This window comes from Tursiops truncatus, chromosome 3, assembly GCF_011762595.2.
Source record: "Tursiops truncatus isolate mTurTru1 chromosome 3, mTurTru1.mat.Y, whole genome shotgun sequence".
NCBI classification, from domain to species: Eukaryota; Metazoa; Chordata; class Mammalia; order Artiodactyla; family Delphinidae; genus Tursiops; species Tursiops truncatus.
In genome coordinates this window covers 32,706,189-32,722,333 of record NC_047036.1, presented here as the reverse complement: position 1 = coordinate 32,722,333, position 16,145 = coordinate 32,706,189, and the positions used below count along the sequence as shown (strand labels likewise).

Sequence of the window (16,145 nt, the reverse complement as noted above, 5' to 3'; positions counted from 1 at the left end):
AGCAATCTCCGTGACACTGAAATTAAAATATACTCTCTTGGTGTGCCACACAGTGGGCTCTGAACCAGCTCCTACTCAGGGTGAATCTCAGCAGGTTTGTGAAGCATATCAGACCCTTTTACTCCATATCCGTGTCTCTAAATTTGAGGTGAAGAAGGAGAAGAAAAAGTTGAGGAGATAGAAAGAACTGACTGCTCTTCTCCAACTCGACAGGGAGCAAGAACTTGAACCCTTCCTCCAGTGGAACATCAGCCATACTGGATTTGGGATTAGCTACATGAAAGTGCTAATTGTGGTTGACAATGTAACCTACCAAATGTGACACAGTGACTTAATAAGCATGGAATTATGTCTGGTGGTTTAGGTACACTCATTAGGCAAGATAGATTCTACTATGTATTTACAATATATAAAACACGGGAGAGGAATATGGCAAACCATGCTATCACTGTCTATAATAGGATGTGCATTATTCTGACATTTGGAAAATTTGTAGCAGTACCCACAATTAATAAAGAAAGTCTGTATATCTATACATGACAACAGTTCTTCTATTTTATCTAAGGTGTCTATTTTGTTGGCATAAATTTATTTATAGTATTCCCTTATAATACCTTCTTTAGGATATGAAGTGATTTCCCTCTTTCATTCCTGATTTTGATGATTTATGTGTTCTCACCTTTTTTCTTGATCAGTCTAGCTAGAATATCAATTAAGTTGATTTTTACAAAGACCCAGTTGTTGGTTCGTTGATTCTTTTTCCTACTTTTCTCTATGTCATTAATTTCTGCTCTGTTTTTTGTTATTTCCTTCCTTCTTACTATGTGTTTGATTTGCTCTACTTTTTCTAAATTCTTGGAGTGGAAGATTAGATTATTGACTTTACATATTTCTTTCTAATATAAGCATTTATAGTTTAAAATTTTCCTCTAAGCACTGTATTAGCAGCATTACATATGTTTTGACATAACTTTTTAGTGTTCATTTTAAGATATTTTCTAATTTAATTTTTTAAATTTCTTGATCATTTAGAATTTTGTTTTTTAATTTCCATATATTTAGGAATTTCTCAGATATCTTTTCTTTATTAGTAATTTAAGTGTCTTGTTGTCATAGAGCATATTTTGTATGATTTCATTGCTTTTGCTTTCACTGATTTGTTTCACCCTGAGGAATGTCTCATGCATTCTTGAAAGGAATGCGTATTCTTCAGTCATTTCGTGGTGTGTTCTATATATTTTAGTTGGGTTCACAAATCTATGGCCTTACTTATTTTGTTTTTAATTGTGCTAATTATTAAAGTGAAGTATCAAAATCTCCAATCTATACATTTTTGTCTATTTCTTCTTTGAATGTTCAGGTTTTGCTTCATGTATGTTGTGGCTCTATCTTTATAATTGTTACAATTGTATGTCTTCCTGGTGTATTGATCCTTTTAACACTGAGAAATGGATCTCTTTTTATCTAGTAATATTTCTTGTCTTAAAGTCTTTTTTGACTGATACTAATGTAGCCGTTCCAGGTCTTTTATGGGTATTGTTTGCATTATGTATCTTTTTCCATTCTTTTACTTCAACAAATTTGTGTGTTTGAACCTTAGATTTGTCTCTCATAGACACAGATAACTGCATCTCTGCCTTCTTGATGGGAGTGTTTATTTACATATGTTGCAATTATCAACATAGTTGGATTAATGCCTGTGATTTTATTGTTGTTGTTTTTTTTCTGTCTCATGTCTTTAATATTCCTTTTCCCTTACTGCCCTTTTTGTGTTAAAAATACTTTAGAGTATCATTTTTACTTCTCAGTAGATTGTTTTAGCTATATTTTTTGAGTTATTTTCTTAGTGATTTGCATTTCTAACATCACAATCTACTTCAGTGTAATATCTAATTCCAATAGAATATGATATTTTGCTCCAAAATAGCTCCTGTGATATATATATATATATATAATATATATGTATATAATTTGTTTATATTTACATTCTTACTTACCATTTCCATTGCTTTATGTTATTTATCAATGTCATACCTGGTCCTTTAACATTCATGTTTATTGATATTCTCTAGAAAGCTCTAATAAGCCATAATATTTTCATTGGGTGTTAATATCTGCTGTTGATGGTGTGATGATGATGATGGTATTTTTTCAGTACTCTTTGTTTGAAGCATATCTGGTAAACCCTATCTTTCCTTGACCCTCAGATTCTGCAGTGACTATAGATAGTAGTTTCTAGCAAAATTCATTTTCAGTGGCAGAAAACAATTTTAAACATTATGTTAAAGGAAACAACCTTAACATAAAGAGAGAAAAGGCAGATTCAGTATCAACCCTTTAGCAAAGAAAACTCTAGGTGTCTATTTTAATTTTATCCCATAAGACCACAAACTATCATGCAAGATAGTTAGAGATTATAAGTAATGTTCTATAGATACACCTTACTCCAGTTTACACAGCAGATAAATGGTAAAGCCAGGATTTAAACCAATGCAAACAGCTTCCAATGTTCATTATCTTATCCAAAAAAAAAGCTGAGAATAATATTCTTGTAAATATTTTCTTCTTTCTTTCTTCCATCCTCCTCTCTATCCATCTATTTTCTTCCTTCCTTCCTTTCATCCTTCCTTCCTTCCTTCCTTCCTCCCTCCCTCCCTCCCTCCCTTCCTTTCCTTCCCTTCCTTTCTTCCTTTCTTTCCTTCCTTCCTCCCTCCCACCCTCCTTCCCTCCTTTCTTTCTTTCTTTTTCTTTTTTCATCATAACAGTCTCTCTCACTGATTTCACCACCTAGTCACACTTCCAAATCCATCTCCTTTGGCAGAAGCATAAAAACTAATTGTTATATTATAAAGAAAATGAATTATCTCTTATAATTTACCAGTTGATGTGGATTGATTAGACTCCTACCTTATAATCCTCTCAAAGGTAACCAATAATGCAAATAAATTTCTCACTAGATTTTCTAAGTATCCACTTACACTTTTGCCCAAATGTAATTTTTATCTGGCCCCTGAAGAGTTTAATTTAAAATTTTGACAGGTCTATTTTATTCAGTAAAAGTTATGACTCTAAATATCTATTAAGATAGATAGGTTAATCAGCAAAAATTCTAATGTTAGACTTAATTGGGAGTCCAAGGAAATACTGATAGATTCCCATTCCCTATCTCTTCCCTCACAACCTACACATGCCATTTCATCCTTGGTGTTATGGGTGAGTTGCCATACTTGGGAAGCCTGAGATGGAGATCTTCCACATGGGTTTTTATATGGCAGGGCCTGCTTCCTATTCTCTGTCTTCTGCCTTTGAGAATATGCAGGACAGGAAATTGTAGCCATCAGTTATGTCCTAGATACCTGGCTTTCTCTGACAAACTCATGTGAGGGCATGGGGTTTTTTTGGTTTTGTTGTTGTTTGTTGCTTTGTTTTTCTCGCTGGAATCATTCCCTTTCCCCTCACCTTCAATCCCTTTTCTTTTCCTGTCAAGTTTCCTTTGGGATCTCTTTTCCTATTGGTTCCAATACACATCAGGGATGGAAGGTCCTAGACTTTCAACCAACTCAGGGAAAAGTATAACAGAAAGGGAAATAATTGGTGGGCTGGTGATTCTGTCATACCAGTAGTGCTATCACTGATAGGCAGTGAGAATTCTTTCAAGTCTTAGTGAGTAAAGTATAAATATTCCCAGGCGTCATTTCAAAAGCATCTCCTTACTTGGTGTTTATTCCTTTAATATTTCACTATCACTTTTCATTATTATTCTAGGAAATCGTTTGGAAGAAACAGGATGTTTATAGAAAGTCCCCTTGCTTTTACCCAATAAGGCTTTTGGAATCAGAGACATAATAATGCCATGAACTTGGACAGTGCCCTTATACCAAGGAATGCTGAGTGCTTTCACTAGCTGAGTGCCAACTTGCCAGGCTGCCTGGAATTTCTGTTAGTAGGCCCCTATTTATTTTCTTCAATTCTTCTTTACCATAAAATAGGGATATAAAAGTGAGATGTCAGTGCGTATAGTTTATATTGGTAAATGCCATGTTCTTTCTCTTGCTTTAAAAATTCTCCCAGCCTCCTCTTCTCACATCATTGTGTGACTTCTTTTTTCTCCAAACGATTTAATGTTGAGTCGTTAAAAAATAGAATGTTAAACTGTAAAATTGATTATATATATATATATATATATATATATATATAACTTTTAACACCTCCCCCATTATTAATGTCTTGACTAACTATAATACAACATCAAAATCAGGAAATCGGCATTAATACAATCCATAGACCTTATTCAGATTTCACCAGTCATACATGCACTTGTTTGTGCATGTTAATGTGTGTATGTAGTTCTCTGCAGTTTGATTACATGTGTATCTCTGTGTAACTGTCAACAGCTATCAAGATGCTTAACTGTATCATCGCCACAAGATTCCTTTGTCTTGCCTCTTTATAGCCATATCTACCCCATCTCAATCCCATGCCTAACCCCTAGCAACCACTATTTTGTTCTCCATATCTATAATCATGTCACTTCATGAATATTACATAAGTGGATTCATGGATGGATCAAAAGGACGTATCCTTTTGAAACTGGCCTTTTGCACTTAGACTAATTTTTTTGAGGTTCATCCAAGTTGTTGTCTGCATTGACAGCTCTTTTTTTTCTTATTGTTGAGTAGTACTCCATGATTTTAATGTACCCACTGAAGGACCCTCTGGGTTGTTTCCAGTTCTTGGTCATTAGGGGAAAAAAAGCTACTCTAAGCATTCATATACACACTTCTGCATACATTTAAAAAAATTTTTCTCTGTGATATTTGTCCTGGTCTTGTAGTAAGTCTATTTTTCATATTGAAGGTAACTGCCTTCTTAAAGGCAGTGAATGAATGACCCAGTTTCTTTGCACCTTCTCCAACATTTAGGGTTAACACTATTTAAAGAAAAATAGCTGTTCTGGTAGGTATGTTGTGATATCTCCTTTTTGGTTTTAATTTGCATTTTTCTAATGACTAACAATGATAGTTACAATGTTGATGATGATAATATTTTTCATAGCTCTTTCTTTGAGAACTGCTGGTAAACTCTGCCTTTCCTTCACCCTCAGATTTGGACCCTGAGATAATGTTGAGCATCTGTTCATATGCTTATTTTTCATCTGTATATTCTCTTTAGTTAAATGTCTATGTGTACCTTTTGCTCATTATTTAATTTTTTTAAATTAATGCTGAGTTTTCAGAGTTCTTCATATATTCTAAACACAAGTCCTTTTTTTGTATGTGTCATTTGCAAATATTTTTCCAAGCTCACAATTTGTCTTTTCATCCTATTGAGTCTTTCACAGTACAAAATTTTAATTTTGATGAAGTCCAATATATCAAAATTTCCTTTTTAAAATTTTTTATTGATGTATAGTTGATTTACAATGTTGTGTTAATTTCTGCTGTACAGCAAAGTGACTCTTATACACATATATACATTCTTTTGTATATTCTTTTCCATTACGGTTTATCCCAGGATATTGAATACACTTCCCTGTGCTACACAGTAGGACCTTGTTTATTTTAGTGTGAAGTGTAAGAATTCTTTGCTTAATCCTAGGTCCTAAAAATCTTCTCTCATCGTTTTTTAGAAGTTTTATAGTTTTGTTTCATATTGAAGTTCATGATCCATTTTTGAGATAATTTTTGTATAAAATGTGAGTTTTAGGTTAGATTCATATTTTCCCTATAGATTTTTCCATTGCTTCAGCACCCTTTATTGAAAAACCTATTCCTTCTTCATTGAACTGCTTTTGCTCTTTGTCAAAAATTAATAGGGGGCTTCCCTGGTGGCGCAGTGGTTAAGAATCCGCCTGCCAATGCAGGGGACACGAGTTCATGCCCCGGTCTGGGAAGATCCCACATGCTGCAGAGCAACTAAGCCTGTGTGCCACAACTACTGAGGCTGCGCTCTAGAGCCGGTGAGCCACAACTACTGAGCCCACATTCCACAACTGCTGAAGCCTGTGTGCTTAGAGCCCGTGCTCCACAAGAGAAGCCACTGCAGTGAGAAGCCCACACACCACAACGAAGAGTAGCCCCGCTCGCTGCAACTAGAGAAAGCCCACGCACGGCAACGAAGACCCAATGCAGCCAAAAATAAATAAAATAAATAAATTTAAAAAAATTAATTGAACATATATGTGTGGATGATACATTTCTGGCTTCTCTGTTCTGTTCAATAGATGTCTCTATCCCTTTACCAGTGCCACACTGTGTTGATGATTGTAGTCTTAACATTAGGAAGACTGATCCCGTTCCCTTTATTCTTTTTCAAAATTGTTTTTGTTATGCCAGAATACATCACTTTTGAAGAAAATAGACATACTCTGCTGATACATAAAACTAACAACAGAAATGCTAAGATTAACAGTCATATGTACAGTAACAAGATATATCCCACTATCAGTTTAAAAAGTTGATCTATATAACCTAAGAAAGAAATTTTAAAAGACTATTATTCCATTTCTAAGAATTTTTTGTAAGGAAATAATCGGAAACTTTTACTAAGTTGTATGCCTAACAATTTAAATTACAGTAGTACTTCTAATAGCCCACATTTGAATCAAACACTAACAGATCAGTTACTCAAAGTATGGTCCACTTTCTAGTGTTAGTCTGCAAACTGGTTTTTAGTGAGTCCATGACATGGTAAGTTAAGGAATTGAGAGTAAGCATTAAACTTTCATAGCAATTTGACAAGATAATGTCATATTTATTGAACTTAATGATTAAAAAATAATAGAGGCTTGTATTTTATGCCTTTTTATTCTTTTTTTAGTCATTCATTTTTATAGACATTCATTTTAATTTGTCACAAAAGTAATAATGCATTACAGACTAGAAGTTTTAAAAAAATTATCCTTCACCACAGATAGTTTAAGAAGTAGTGATTGGACCAGTGCTTCCTAGCCTGTCTCATTTCACAGCACAGATGGAAAAAAAATTGATAATATTTATATGGGACACTGGAGTAAAATCAAGGGTATTTAATTGCTTTCTAACTGGGTTTGGGTGAAAATGTTATTACCTTTATACCATATATTTATAATAAGAAAAGCATAATTCAAAACAGGGAAGACATTAATTGTTGAACCAAATAAAATATTTTCCAATATTTTTTAAATGAGAAATTTGAACTTGTCTTCTTGGAGGTGATTCTTTGTATCAAGACATGAGAGTTGACTTTAAGGAATCGAACACATTTTCCTTTTATTCCCTCAACAAATGAAACTTTGAAACTTCTTGCTTTAAGAATGCTAATGGATTTTTAATCCAACTAGATTGTTTTCATATCAAGCATTTCAAAATATTGAGGCTGATCTAATTTCAGAATGAGCAGGCATTGTCAGAGCAGTTGTGCTGCAGTTCCCTGGACCCAACACTCAAAAGTCTCATCAAGAGCAAATGGACAGAATTTTCTGATATGTGGAAACAGAACTGGAGAATGATACCTGGAGCTGCCATTGCCAGGTTACCCCATCCGGCCTCCTTTCCCCTCCACCACATCTGGCCACACCTTGGTCTTTTCAGCATGTTCCTTGGCACCTGGAATACAAACGCTTTCAACAGCCCCACATGTCCTCGGTTACAACGGGCAGCAGTGGTGAACTCAGCAGCTGGCCTCTGAAAGCACCTCCTTGACCTTTTCAACATGTCATAATGCAGCAGCACGTACTTGGTACACTCATTCTGCTCCCAGCCTGCAGGGACCACGGACTGCCTTGTTAATCACTTCCCTGCCCTGAGGAGCACCAAACAGGGCTGCTCACAGTCAGAGGCAACTGAACCAAATTCTCCCCTGCTCTCTTGGGCCCTGCCCAGTTACTGAGAGGGCAGAAGAGATCATCATCTCCTGGATCATCATTTTGTGTCTCTGCGCATCTGTTTGGAAGCTCTGCACCAGGCTATATGCTCTCACAGAAGAAAAAATCTCCACCTTGCTCACTGTAGTACCACAGTGTTCAGCACTGTTGTCAATCACTTAGTAGATGCTCAATAAAGACTTGTAGAATGAATGAATCACCATCAGTACATGACTGGTTAAATAAACATGATCTGTCCATACAATGAAATACTATGCAGCCTCTAAATTGAATGGAAATATTAACTCGTATATGTGGAATCTAGAAAAATGGTATAGATGATCTTATTTGCAAAGCAGAAATAGAGACACAGACATAGAGAACAAATGTATGGGTACCAACGGGGGAAAGGGGGAGGGGATGAACTGGGAGATTGGGATTGACATATATACACTATTGATACCATGTACAGAATAGATAACGAATGAGAACCAACTGTATAGCTCAGGGAACTCTACTCAATGTTCTGTGGTGACCTAAATGGGAAGGAAATGCAAAAAAAGAGGGGATGTATGGATACATATAGCTGATTCACTTTGCTGTACAGTAGAAACTAACATAACATTGTAAAGCAACTATACTCCAAGGAAAATTAATTTAAAAAATAGATAAATAAATTGAAAGGAATGTGTCTTCCAGGAAACTGTCAATGAATAGCACTGGGTGCAGAAATGAAGATGCCAAATAGCATGCATGATATAACCCAATATACGTAAATTATATATGAGTTTTTTTATACATATGGAAATATTATGAAGACCATTAACATTTTAAATGTGGTCTTATTTTAATTTTTCAAATTCCTTCTGTTTTTTTTTTTTAATCTTTTTACAATCACTTATGTAGACACCACCTCACAGAGCATTAATGGTGAAGAGCTGTGGTCCCTGCAAGACAGAAAGTGAAGAGTCAATCCAAAGGCTAAGCTTTGTTCTCCTTCTTTTCAGTTGGTCACGTTATGTCTGAACTGAGCAAATACACAATGTAAGAGTCCGTATTTCCCACAGGTCTTCCACATTATCTCATTTGTGCCTCAGATAAAGTTATGACTCTTTGCTCCTTCTTCTTGCCCTAATAATAGTGCATTTTTCTAACCTTGTGCAGAAGTCCTTCCTCTCCAGTCCTTCTGGGAGGACCCATTAGGGAGTCTAATCAGTACGTATCTTTTTGGCATCACGGCTACTCTGTCTTCTCTATCAGGCATCATCATTTGTCCTGACTTTGTGGAGCTCCATGGAAATCTCTGGTGATAGGATAAACAATTGGGTTCCTTAGTAAGGCAGTTTATGAATTACGAATTATTAAATTCCATATTACCATATGGAATTTTTACTAAAATTGTTTTTATGGTTTTTACTTGAATGTTATTTTCTTAAGTCATAAGATTATGGGGAATAAGTCAGAAACAAGTTCAAATAAGGGAAATTGTGTGTTTCCCTTATAAGGGAAATTCTCTGTGCTTATGGCTAATAAGCACAGAGTGCTTATGCCTTGGTTAATAGGCACTCCTGCCCCACCTGACTCCCTGCTAATATTGGAATATTATGACCTAAATGGTCCCCTGCCTTCCATGCAAATAGACATCCAGCTGCCCACATCAAGAGGCTTCCTGACATGCCCAGATGTTACTTAAGTTTAAAACTCAAACCCCAAGTGTAGAATAAATAAAAGGTAGAAAGGTAAAATACACACCCAAGGACACATAGCCAGTGATGGAGTTTAGGCAACGCTTAACCTACTGTGTTATGTTTCCCACTTGCGACATTTTTGTAACCTTACCAAATGATGATAGGATATACAGTTTTAAACATGCAAACAAACTTTTCAAAAACAATATTTCTGAAATAAAATGAGTCATCTCAATCACATTTTCAATAGGACAAAGATGAACATTTCTAACAATAATCTTTCTACAAAAGGAGAACACATACATTATTCAAATAACTCCCCACACCATTCCCCTGAAAAGGATTTACTGAAGATAAATAGTTGTCTTTATTTATTCTAGACTTTGCCTTTTAAAAAGTGTAGTAATTTTTTCTGAGTATAAAAGAAAATTGAGACAATTCAGAAAAGTATGAAAACATAAACAGTTCGCATAATCCCATCATGCAAAGCTAATGACCATGAACATTTTATAATGTATTTCTGTTAATTGATTCTCTGTACAATTTTAAATTTTAAATCATTAGCATTTCCTGTATCATTAAACATTTTCTAAACGTGATTGAAAGTGCAATTTTTCTATTGAGATTGTTATTTTTAAAATTATTTTCCAGAGAAGTATCTGTCTATCTGTTTCTTTGCAAATACTGTTTCTCAGATAGACTATGAATCTTATGGCTTTTTTGAATGTAGAATATATTAATATTCATGCAGTAAACTTAACGACCTGTCTTTCTGTGCTTTTTTTCAGAGAATGACCTTTCCCAGGCTTAAGTAAGGTAAATATTTACATAACTTTTCTCCTAGTCCTTTTAAGTGGTTGTGTTTTTCTTCCGTTTGTTACAGTTTCTTTCTAAATATGTAATTTTATTTTATAGTATGTTGTGACGTAAGGGTCTTACTTTTCTTTTCTAAATTGTTAATCAGCTTTCTCAGGGTTATTTCTTAAATAATCTAGTGTTTGCTTAATAATTAGAAATGCCAGTTTTACCATTTGCTATCTATTTACTTATATAAATATATATACATAAAAGCACCAACTCTAGGGTTCAGAGTACCAGACAAAGAAGATTCCTCCTCCTGCACATTAAAAAAAATTTTTTTTTCTTTTTTCTTTTTTTTTTTTTTTGCGGTACACGGGCCTCTCACTGTTGTGGCCTCTCCCGCTGCGGAGCACAGGCTCCAGACGCGCAGGCTCAGCGGCCATGGCTCACGGGCCCGCTCCACGGCATGTGGGATCTTCCCGGACCGGGGCACAAACCCGTGTCCCCTGCATTGGCAGGCGGACTCTCAACCGCTGCGCCACCAGGGAAGCCCAAATTTATTTTTTTTGAAGTATAGTTGATTTACAATGCTGTATTCGTTTTGGCTGTACAGCAAAGTGATTCAGTTATATGTATATGCTTTTTCATATTCTTTTCCATTATGGTTTATTACAGGATATTGAATATAGTTCCCTGTGCTATACAGTAGGACCTTGTTGTTTACCCATTTATATATAATAGTTTGCATCTGTTAATCCCAAACTATCAATCCATCCCTCGCCCACCCCTCCCTTCCCCTTGGCAACCACAAGTCTGTTCTCTATGTCTGTGAGTCTGTTTCAGTTTCGTGGATAAGTTCATTTATGTCGTGTTTTAGATTGCACATACAAGTGATATCATATGGTATTTATCTTTCTCTTTCTGACTTCACTTAGTATGATAATCTCTAGGTCTACCCATGTTGCTGCAAATGGCATTATTTCATTCTTTCTAATGGCTGAGTAGTATTCCATTATATATGTGTATATATATATAGATATAGATATATAGATATAGATATAGATATCACATTTTCTTCATCCATTCGCCTGTTGGGACAGATGAATGGATGGACATTTAGGTTGTTTCCATGTGTTTGGCTATTGTGAATAGTGCTGCTATGAACATAGGGGTGCATATATCTTTTTCAATTATAGTTTTGTCCAGATATATGCCCAGGAGCAGGATTGCTGGATCATCTGGTAACTCTATTTTTAGTTTAATGAGGAACCTGCATATTGTTTTCCACAGCAGCTGCACCAGTTTACATTCTTATCAACAGTGTAGGAGGGCTCCCTTTTCTTCATACCCTCTCAGCATTTGTAAATTTTTTAATGATGGCCATTCTCACTGGTGTGAGGTGGTACCTTGTAGTTTTGATTTGCATTTCTCTAATAATTAGCAAGGATGAGTATCTTCATGTGCCTCTTGGCCATCTGTATGTCTTCTTAGGAGAAATGTCTATTTAGGTCTTCTGCCCATTTTCTGATTTGGCTGTTTGTTTTTTTTGTTATTGAGTTGTATGAGCTGTTTGTATATTTTGAAAATTAAGCCCTTGTCAGTCACTTCATTTGCAAATATTTTCTCCCAGCCCGTAGATTGTCTTTTCATTTCATTTATGGTTTCCTTTGCTGTTCTCCTGCACATTTTTCTTATCCTTGCTCCTCTCCCTTCCACCTCCCCAGCTCAGCATAGCAGAAGTGTGATCCAGTCTCCTCTACCGCCACCACTTTCCTCCCCATTCTGGGCTCCCCAGCCAAAAGTTACAACCTGAGAGAGGAAGAAAGTTTATTTAAAAATATTATTTGAAATTGTGATTTTTAAACTGCACAAAACTTTTAATTCTTAATTGAGACTATTTGTGTGAGAGTCCATAGGACATGTTATCGACAAATTAATGAAGAGAAAGGAAACTTTCTAAGATATCCTGTCAAGGGCAGAGAAATGTAGTCCCAACTGGCTTTAAAGGAAAGTAAGGAGAAAAAGTAGGTGATTTTTACTTTTACCTCTGCTAGCTCCTTATTTAACTCTGCTCTTCATCTTAATGGATATATAAATGTAAAAATAGATTATAGATGATAGAGAATCGCACATACAGTTTCTAGCCATCAGATGTGAGTGTGTGTGTATGCATGTTTGTGTTTGTTTGTGTGAGCATCATATTTCCCTTTGTAAAATCAAAATATATTTTTAGAAAATAGAAATAATGTTATTTATGAGATTGGGATCAATTTCTGCCTTTTAGGATAATGAATAAAATTGCCTTGGGCAGAACTTGCCTTTGTTCTACCAGGACCATATGGTATATATACCCTTTGGCAAGGTAATTATCTAGTTCTATAGCACATGGCATCAGCACTTCCATAATGGGCCATACAGCACTGGGAGAAAAACTAATATTTAGCAATGAAATGCGGAAGAAATCACATTATAATAAGAAATAAAAAGAAACTATAATCATTTTTGCTGTCTCAAGATGGAAAGGTCAGCATTACAAATGGTAGTTATATTAGTATGTACATTAAACCCACACTCATACACACATATAGTGGAAATACATGGATGTATATTCTAACTCAGTTGTTCTTAAACTTGATGCCCACTGCAGACATAGATCTGCCTCAGTGACGAAGCACCCCAACCAATGAGTTAAAAATGTGCTATAGGAATCTCCATGATGTATAAAAAGCTAATTGAAATTAAAACATAATACAAAGAACCCAATAGATAAATGGACAAGGAATAAGAAAGTATAAATGGCCTTTAAACATATAAAAACATGCCCAAATACACTCAAAACAAGACATGCATGAATTAAAACTATACTAATGTATCACTTTTCACAGATCATATGAGCAAAAATCCAGAAGTTTGATAACAGACTATGTTGGTGAAGCTGTAGGAAATACTCACATATGTAGTTAATGAGGAGTATAAACTATTAAAACCCTATGAACGGATGGCGGAAGAGTAAGACGCGGAGATCACCTTCCTCCCCACAGATACACCAGAAGTACATCTACACGTGGAACAACTCCTACAGAACACCTACTGAATGCTGGCAGAAGACCTCAGACCTCCCAAAAGGCAAGAAACTCCCCACATACCTGGGTAGGGCAAAAGAAAAAAAAATAGAGACAAAAGGATAGGGACGGGACCTGCACCAGTGGGAGGGAGCTGTGAAGGAGGAAAGGTTCCCACACACTAGAAGCCCCTTCACGGGCAAAGACTGAGGGTGGCAGAGGGGTGACGCTTCGGAGCCGCGGAGGAGAGCACAGCAACAGGGATGCGGAGGGCAAAGCTGCGAGATTCCCGCACAGAGGATCGGTGCCGACTGGCACTCACCAGCCCGAGAGGCTTGTCTGCTCACCCGCCGGGGCAGGCGGGGATGCGAGCTGAGGCTCGGGCTTCGGTTGGAGAGCAGGGAGAGGACTGGGGTTGGCGGTGTGAACATAGCCTGAAGGGGCTAGTGCACCACAGCTAGCCGGGAGGGAGTCCAGGGAAAAGTCTGGACCTGCCGAAGAGGCAAGAGACTTTTTCTTCCCTCTTTGTTTCCTGGTGCGCGAGGAGAGGGGATTAAGAGCGCTGCTTAAAGGAGCTCCAGAGACAGGCGTGAGCCGTGGCTAACAGCGTGGACCCCAGAGACGGGCATGAGACGCTAAGGCTACTGCTACCGCCACCAAGAAGCTTGTGTGAGAGCACAGGTCACTATCCACACCTCCCTTCCGGGGAGCCTGTGCAGCCTGCCACTGTCAGGGTCCCGGGATCCAGGGACAACTTCCCCGGGAGAACGCACGGCATGCCTCAGGCAGGTGCAACGTCACGCCGGTCTCTGCCGCCGCAGGCTCACCCCGCACTCCGTGCCCCTCCCTCGCCCTGGCCTGAATGAGCCAGAGCCCCCGAATCAGCTGCTCCTTTAACCCCATCCTGTCTGAGCGAAGAACAGACGCCCTCCGGCGACCTACACGCAGAGGCGGGGCCAAATCTAAAGCTGAACCCCGGGAGCTGTGCGAACAAAGAAAAGAAAGGGAAATCTCTCCCAGCAGCCTCAGGAGCAGCAGATCAGATTAAATCCTCACAATCAACGTGATGTACCCTGCATCTGTGGAATACGTGAATAGACAATGAATCATCCCAAATTGAGGAGGTGGACTTTGAGAGCAAGATTTATTACTTTTTCCCCTTTTCCTCTTTGTGTGAGTGTGTATGTGTATGCTTCTGTGTGAGATTTTGTCTGTATAGCTTTGCTTCCACCATTTGTCCTTGGGTTGTATCCGTCCATTTTTGTTTGTTTACTTTTTTATAAAAATTTTTTTCTTAATAATTATTTTTTTATTTTAATAACTTTATTTTACCTTACTTTATTTTATTTTCTTTTATCTCCTTTCTTTCTTTCTTTCTTTCTTTCCTTCTTTCCTTCTTTCCTTTCTTCCTATTTTTTCTCCCATTTATTCTGAGCTGTGTGAATGAAAGTCTCTTGGTGCTACAGCCAGGAGTCAGTGCTGTGCCTCTGAGGTGAGAGCCAACTTCAGGACACTGGGCCACAAGAGACCTCCCAGCTCCACGTAACATCAAACGGTGAAAATCTCCCAGAGATCTCCATCTCAACACCCAGCTTCACACAACGACCAGCAAGCTACAGTGCTGAACACCCTATGCCAAACAACTAGCAAGACAGGAACACAACCCCACCCATTAGCAGAGAGGCTGCCTAAAATCATAATAAGTCCACAGACACCCTAAAACACACCACCAGACGTGGACCTGCCCACCAGAAAGACAAGATCCAGCCTCAACCACCAGAACACAGGCACTAGTCCCCTCCACCAGGAAGCCTACACAAGCCACTGAAACAACTTTAGCCACTGGGGACAGACACCAAAAACAATGGGAACTACGAACCTGCAGCCTGCAAAAAGGAGACCCCAAACACAGTAAGATAAGCAAAATGAGAAGACAGAAAAACACGCAGCAGGTGAAGGAGCAAGATAAAAACCCCCCAGACCTAACAAATGAAGAGGAAATAGGCAGTCTACCAGAAAAAGAATTCAGAATAATGATAGTAAAGATGATCCAAAATCTTGGAAATAGAATAGAGAAAATGCAAGAAACATTTAACAAGGACCTAGAAGAACTAAAGATGAAACAAGCAGCGATGAACAACACAATAAATGAAACTAAACATACTCTAGAAGGGGTCAGTAGCAGAATAACTGAGGCAGAAGAACGGGTAAGTGACCTGGAAGATAAAAGAGTGGAAATAACTACTGCAGAGCAGAATAAAGAAAAAAGAATGAAAAGAACTGAGGACAGTCTCAGAGACCTCTGGGACAACATTAAACGCACCAACATTTGAATTATAGGGGTTCCAGAAGAAGAAGAGAAAAAGAAAGGGACTGAGAAAATATTTGAAGAGATTTTAGTTGAAAACTTCCCTAATATGGGAAAGGAAATAGTTATTCAAGTCCAGGAAGCACAGAGAGTCCCATACAGGATAAATCCAAGGAGAAATACGCCAAGACACATATTAATCAAACTGTCAAAAATTAAATACAAAGAAAACATATTAAAAGCAGCAAGGGAAAAACAACAAATAACACACAAGGGAAGCCGCATAAGGATAAGAGCTGATCTTTCAGCAGAAACTCTGCAAGCCAGAAGGGACTGACAGGACATATTTAAAGTGATGAAGGAGAGAAACCTACAACCAAGATTACTCTACCCAGCAAGGATCTCATTCAGATTTGATGGAGAAATTAAAACCTTTACAGACA

The 16,145-nt window shown here is 37.4% G+C and overlaps 1 long non-coding RNA gene across 1 annotated transcript in view; it reads left to right on the top strand.

Annotated features, from left to right (window-relative positions):
* Window positions 1-16,145, top strand: part of LOC109549035 (uncharacterized) — a 589,831-nt gene that overhangs the window by 555,310 nt on the left and 18,376 nt on the right. Inside the window, exon 7 of the long non-coding RNA XR_002175173.2 lies at window positions 10,320-10,347. This is a non-coding gene — a long non-coding RNA (uncharacterized lncRNA). The remainder of the gene's footprint in view (window positions 1-10,319; window positions 10,348-16,145) is intronic.